The sequence below is a fragment of the Lissotriton vulgaris genome, chromosome 7 (genome assembly GCF_964263255.1).
Source record: "Lissotriton vulgaris chromosome 7, aLisVul1.2, whole genome shotgun sequence".
NCBI lineage: Eukaryota > Metazoa > Chordata > Amphibia > Caudata > Salamandridae > Lissotriton > Lissotriton vulgaris.
In genome coordinates, this window is record NC_141695.1 from 1,723,132,722 (window position 1) to 1,723,139,985 (window position 7,264).

The window sequence follows — 7,264 nt, forward strand, 5'->3', positions numbered from 1 at the left end:
AAAAGCATACGGAACTTCACTGCGGGGGCCCGTTGCGGGCCCCCTAGGTGAAGGGGGGGTGGGGGGTGCACATGGGGGGTACCTTTGGTACCCCCCTGCATTTGCATGCAGAAAGCGGCAGGCACCGCGCGGTGCATTTTTAACATTGCCGCGGGTGCAGCTTGAAGCTGCACCCGCCGCAATGTTAAAAATAGAGGATGTGACCGCCAGGGTGGCGGTCACATCCTAATTGCACAGGAGGGAACTCTGCATGCCATGCGGAGGTTCCCTCCTGCTCTGGGGTCGCGGATGGACGCAAGTCCGTCCGCGATCCTAATCGACCCCTTAGTGTCTAGGGAGATGTTTTCAAGGACGTCAAATTTCTCAAGTATATTAACCGATTTTAATCGTCTCATGTCATTGGTGGGGGCCAAATCCAAAGTGAATAATTTGGTGCCAGGCAGAATAATTCGATCTGCAACAATAGATCAAAAACTGCACACAGGGGGTTGTGGTCACTCTCTAACCGCTCTCTATCAACCATGTCCCTAAGCGCATACCATAGCTGTAAGTTGGTCAATAAATAGTCAATGCGACTGGCACTGTGACCGTTGTTAAATGTACAAGCCCCGTGTCTATCGGACGAAGACCTACCGTTTGCCGCCCTTGGGCCTTTCTCCAAGCAGAAGGAAATTAATTTGATGGCCACGTCTGACCATTTTTTAATGGGAGCCAGTTCTAATTTTGGGATGCCCCACTGGTCATCTTCCTCATCAGAGAAATTACATTTCTCGTTTGTAAGAGGCTCAAAAGACATGTTAAAATCACCAGCTATTATGACACTAGAGCCCCTGGAATACTGGTCTATTAAAAAGTCGAGAGCCACTATAAGTTCCGACTTTTTCCCATTCGACCCCCTCACGTAAACATTGTAGATGTCAACTCTCTCTTGCTGGCCCCACTTCAACCGAATTATAAGAATATCCTTGCTCTGAGACTGGAGTACCTGCACAACAAAGCTGATAGCTTGACGAACCGAGATTAATAAACCTCCTGAGGGTCTGCCTTTTCCCTCACTAGTAGCTGGTATATGATAATTTAGGTTGCTTGTATGGTAGAAAGGATCCATCGTCCAGAGTTCCTGTAAAAGACCGATGTCAAAATACTCGATAAAGGTGCTCCAATCTGGAGATGTGACCTTTGTCCTCCACCCAGCTATATTCCAAGACATCATAGATAACCCAGATGAGGAATTAAAGCCTGGTCCCCTCAGGAGTATTAGGTAAATCACCACTAGAGACCCCGACCCTTTCTGCAAAGGAGACCTTGTCAATATATTTCTTGGAGCCAGATCGCAAGTGATACACGGGAGCTGACTGGTAAAAGAGATATGAGGGGAGGGTTCTCTACAAGATGGAGAATTGACCTGGGGTCCCAGATGATTTTGAAACTTGTTCAGCAGTCAATCATTAGCCTCCAAGGAAGAGGATCCTGCTAAACAAGAGGGTGGTTGCCCAGGTGAACCCCCATAAGGGTTAATGGGTGGAAAATGCCTTTACTGGATGGAAGAGTTATCTGGAGAGGATGTACCAAATTCCAGGGCAAGGAAATTGTCAGTGAGGACTTGTCCCTTTAACGTGAGCTCAATACAATCTAGTGGATGAACTCGGGAAGTAAGTCTAAGTGCTCTAATTATATCTTCGTGAATGACTGAATGGCATCCCCTAACATAACGAATCCAGTGTATTGCTTTGTTGGTCAGGGAATCTGCACTTTCCTTGCCGTTACTATCATCGTATTTAGGTACATTAACCATATAGATTGTAGAAGCCTGAAACGGGTTGGGACTGGGAAAATGAATCCTTCGCTGATGAGGACTATATAGGAGATTTCCTGTCCTGGGCAAAGGGGAGGGTCTGGTGCAGGTTTGCGCTGCTGCCGGGATTAAACTAGTCTCATTTGGGCGATTTGGCCACACAAGAGGGGTCGCTTTCTTTTGAGATGTGACAGGGGAGACGGACCGGTTGGAAACCTTATTACAGGAGCCCTTGTCTACAGTATCTGTCTTGAGTGTGGGGTGATTTACCTGACTCTCTTGAATTGGGATTTATAATCTCTGGATGAGCAGAGTCCTTTTCTAATAAGAGTTTGACCATAGAAGTTAGATCCTCAATCATTGTTCGCATAGACACTACTTCCAACCTAAGGGTGTTAATAAGATGATACATTTCCTGGGGTTCTGTGGAAAGATAAGTGCCTAATTGTGTGCTAGGCGAATGAGGGGGTCTGGGGGGCAGAGAGCGAGAAGTGATCAACTGGGTGTCCACCCTGACAAACTCGAGTGAATCTGCTAGGGGAGAAAATCTATTGGTACTGGAGATATCAGCTCCCAACGATTGAAAGTTATCACATATGAGCTTACTGGGAACCTGACTTCCCTACCCCGTATCTGAAGTTCCATCCAATTGGATTGCAGGTATTCCTCCTCTAGGAGCCTTATGGAACATGGCTGGAATAGTTGGCTGACGTCCTGGGCTGCGGTTGGAAGAGTGCGCTGGGCGTTGGGATACATCAATACTATCAGCCTGTGCGCATATATCACCCTCTAAAATGCCCTCACACTCACTAATAAGTGTGTCTATTCGATCCAGGACACAGTTACTGCCTGGGTGTTTCTGTTTCTGTGTCTTCCTGGCCTTTCCCCCCTTATTATCCTTCCAGATGCTTCCTCCAACCCCACCTCCACTTCCCTCCATGTTTTTTCTTTTCCCCATTCTTAAAGGATTTAAGTTTTTTAAGTATTAAGGACCATCCATCCGCGCCAAGAATATGCAGGGACTCAATGTTGACAGTAGACAGAAGTTAAACTTCATTCCCTCACATGCAAACACAACCATAGGATATGTTAGGACAATGAGTTCAATGTTTGGAGTCCTAATTAGGCAGGGTAGCCGCACAATTGAACAGTACCTGACAGGGTGCGACCAAATAGGTAGTGACATAGTCCCTAGTCTGTAGACCAGATGAAAGGGGGTTGGCCCTGCCTCTTCCTGGCAAGGACGGGCCCGCCCTTGACCCGGGCGCGTCCCGCACTGGGGAGTCTGGAGCGCTTTTTAGCATGAGATGTCAGGCACCCTCCTCCCTCCTGGGAGAGCAGGAATCCTGGGACTTGGAGTCCCCCAGACAGGCAGCATAGAGGCATCAGGAACCGGGCTGAAGCAGTGGCCCACGCTGTGGGATTCTGGAGCGCTTTTTAGCGCGAGATGTCGGGCACGCTCCTTCCTTCTGGGAAAGCAGGAATCCTGGGACTTGGAGTCCCCCCAGACAGGCTGCAAAATGTCGGCAGGAACAAGGCTGAAGCAGCGGCCCACGCTGTGGGAGTCTGGAGCGCTTTTTAGCGCGAGATGTCAGGCACTCTCCTTCCTTCTGTGAGAGCCGGAATCCTGGGACTTGGAGTTCCCCCAGACAGGCTGCAAAGTGGCGGCAGGAACAGGGCTGAAGCAGGAGAAGCAAAAAGGATCACTGAAGAAGAAATATCTCCCAAAAAACAGAACGTAAGGTGGGTGGTCTCCTCTAAAAAAATCAATTTCTGATCTCCACATGTTGACGCTGATTTGAAGAAAAGGGAAAGAAAGATAAAGTATTGACTAAAGGGGATATATGATTCTCAGACGCCAAATCTCCCTATCTATTGTGCACCATCAGGGGTTTCTGCAGAGCATACTAGAATGTGTTTGATTTGTTTTGTTTAAAGAATATATACTGAATCTTCTCCTTCCCACCAATTGTTGAGTTTAAAAAAGCATATCCAGACACTTCAAGCAAAACCTCCACTCGCATTCCCAAATAGTCTGATAATTGGCTTTTGAATTTGGATATTAGGTTATGCTATAGAGTATTTGTTAATTGCACCCTTATATAAGTTTCATTTTGCTAAAGGACCTACAATAACATCTGAAAGCAAAAAATGTGAACATAGATTTCCTGAAGCGCCACAACAGAACTACTGGTAAAATAGATGAGCTTTTGGAAGATTCCTAATGCGAATGAGAGATGAATGTTGTTGCAAAGAAACTGGCAACACATTACAAGTCTTTGCCGCTGTAACAGAGAAGGCATGGTCACCTTAAATTTGGTTAGCAAGAAGATCTGGTGCATTGAAACATAGATGACTGACCTTACGCAGGTAGATTTAGCAGACAAAAAATCTGGAAGGCTCCAAAAAACTGATGTGTGGACTATCTCCATTGCTTTAAAAATGACCATTTTCTAAGTGGAGCGCCAATGCAACTCTTTCGGCACAGTTGAGATGTGATGTCATCTGGAGATATTACTAATCAGCCGGGCTGTCGTGTTTTGAATACTCTGAAAGTAGTTTCATATTTTTGCTGGAGCTACCAGGTTAACCAACTTTGCGTAATCCAATTGGAACTGTTGAATACTGGTCCTCTACACATTTGTAATGGCTCTCCTCTCCCACTCTTCTTTCAGCTTGGCGTGAAGGAATCACCCTGGCCTCTGTAGTATTGGAGTACTATTGGGTGTTTCCTCTCTGACCAAGAGGATTGATACCAGTTACTCCTGGTGCACACTTCCTTCTCCTGGCTAAGCAACTACGCCAGGAAACCTGCTGCATCCCCACTGTCCCCAGGAGAAGGCCCCATGTACAGTATGCATCCCACTAGGGGCACTTCTGGCTCCCTAAGAATCCCTGGCACCCTCTGCAATACTTCTTCCAATTTCGGGGCCGAGGCCCTTAGTCTGTATGGACCTCCTGCTAACAGTGGTTTTCACAGTGACCAATTGTGGACTTCGAGCCTTGCATGGTACTCTCCTTGCAGCCTTCAACGATGATCACCAAGTCATGTGACCTGTAGAGCGTGAACCAATGGCTGGCCAGTTTATTCATTCCATTGGTGGCAATCATTGTTTTTCGCTCTGCCATCATTTGCAGCCAATGTGGCTCTCTGTCATTGCACAACGTTTTTCATGCTTGCCATTTCCACACTGGTCGCACCATTGTCAGAATGTTTACAGTCTGCCCCTGAATGAGGGATCCCCACTATGGGAAACCGTTCACGTCAAAATTACAGATCCCCATACACAACACCTTTTGAGATGCATATTGTGATGCAAAATTATTATGAAACACACCAGAATTAATGTAATATCTGTCAAGGGCAATTCGATACCTGGTAGAGTGAATCTGACCTGAACCAAAACAAATATGAAACCTGGCAGAGTGAATATACTACTTAGTGATTAATATAAATAACATACACTCTGAATTGAATAAGAGATTTATTGAAATATACATCAATGATACTTTAATTAATATGGCCCTCACTATAAAAAATATAGCAATCGGTGAAACAAATACAATATGATTTAAAAAGAATGGGACATTCCTTGAAATGACTGACATGTGCCAAGAGGAATATGACAAATTAAAATGAATAAGACTGATATAAATGAATATAAGTTACTGAAATGAATGTTAGATTCTGAAAAAATATTGTAATAACATAAACTGAAATTAACATAACACATGTTGCAATTCATATAAATTGAGTTGAAATTAATATTACATAGATTGCAATGAATATGAGACATACAGAAATCAATAGGAGATCATTTCAATTGAATATGGCTTGTGCTGAAATTAATATAAGCCCCATTGAACTGAATTTGACATGCCTTAAAATGAGTATGAACAAAGCTGAAATTCACATGACATTTGTAAAAATTAATATGGCATGCATTGAAATTAATATGATCTTTATTTAAATTAAGGATAAATGTTAAAATGGATAAGTTGCATCTTGAAATGAATATGGCAAGTGTTAATATGAATATAACGTCTATTGAAATAAATGTAATATTGATTTAAACAAATCTGAAACATGTTAAAATTAATATGAAATTAGTTGAAATTAATGAGGTCCATTGAAATAAATTTAACATGTATTAAAATGAATACGAGTAACATCAAAATGAACATGACATTTATGAAAATTAATACAGCTTGCTTTGAAAGTAATTTGATACACATTGACATGATTATGATGTGTGTTGAAATGGATAGAATTCATGTTAAATGAATGTAAAATGTATTATTTTGAATGAGACATCCATTGAAAGGAATATGCTAGTTGCTAATATAAATAGGACATGCATTGAAATGAATATGAGCCCCCATTGAAATTGATTCAAAATGCCTTAAAATGAAAATGACCAATACTAAAATAAAATGAAACTTGTCAAAATGAACGTTATGCTTTGAAATGAATATGATATACATCAAAATGAATTTTTCATGCATTGAAATGAATATGTCCTATGTTGAAATGTGACCCATGTTAAAATTATTCTGTCCGGTGTTAAGGTGAATCTGACATCTATTGAAATTAATATGACATTCTTTTAAAGGAATATGACACAAGTTAAGATGAATATGAACCACTTTGAAATGAATATGACACCTGTTGAAATTAATATGGCCATATCAAAATAGATATGAAGGGGGCATGGCCAACCAACATGGCAGCTCGAATGTGATTCCGAACGGCTATGTCCCATGCCTTGCAAAAGTAGTGAAAAAGGGCACAATACCTGGCACCGGCCCCAACCTATGCAACGACAAGGGCTGCGGGGGCACTGAACAGCGGTTGTGAGCCTCTGGATGCTGGTAGATGGTCGGAGCCGTAGGCCAGACGAGAGGCTCCTGAGGTGTTGCCGAGCAACCTAAGATGGCGGAGGCCAGTGGTCTGCACCGGTAATAGTGGGAGAGGCCCACCGACGTCCCGTTCGAATGGTGGAGACAGCGAGCAGAACCGGAGGTGAGCGGGGCCCCGCTCCACACGGTCCCCACTGGGGGTGACAGGAGTCTGTCCCCAGGAGCGGCAAGCCTCCCCAGGGCAACGCGGCGGACCCGGGAGGGTAGGCCAGTGCGGTGAAGACTGGATTACCGCTAGTAGGAGGCAAGCGTCTGGGCTCCCCCCCAGCCGGTAGCTGGCCCCCAGGAGCAGTTCAAAGGGCAGGGGAAGATGGACTGGGCGCCTGTCATTCCATCCCTGGTGCCTGACTTTAATATGGCGCCCTCGCCCCACAGCGCGCCCTCGGTAGGGCATAGGGGAGCCTAAGGCGCAGAAGGCAAAAATCCCCAATCTGCTCAACGCGAAAAGGTGGTGAGCACTGATTCCCCCGCCATCTCATCATCTGGACAGAAGAGCTGGGTGTCAGGCTGTCCATTTCAAATGTCTGACCTCAAGATGGCGCCGGTATC

At 44.6% G+C, this 7,264-nt stretch overlaps 1 protein-coding gene across 1 annotated transcript in view; it reads left to right on the plus strand.

Annotated features, from left to right (window-relative positions):
- Nucleotides 1-5,521, plus strand: part of LOC147706435 (tyrosine-protein phosphatase non-receptor type 6-like) — a 315,590-nt gene extending 310,069 nt beyond the window's left edge. The window contains exon 18 of the mRNA XM_086932941.1: nucleotides 4,471-5,521. The gene's annotated coding sequence lies outside the window, so the exon portion shown is untranslated. The remainder of the gene's footprint in view (nucleotides 1-4,470) is intronic.
- The last annotated feature ends 1,743 nt before the right edge of the window (nucleotides 5,522-7,264 follow it).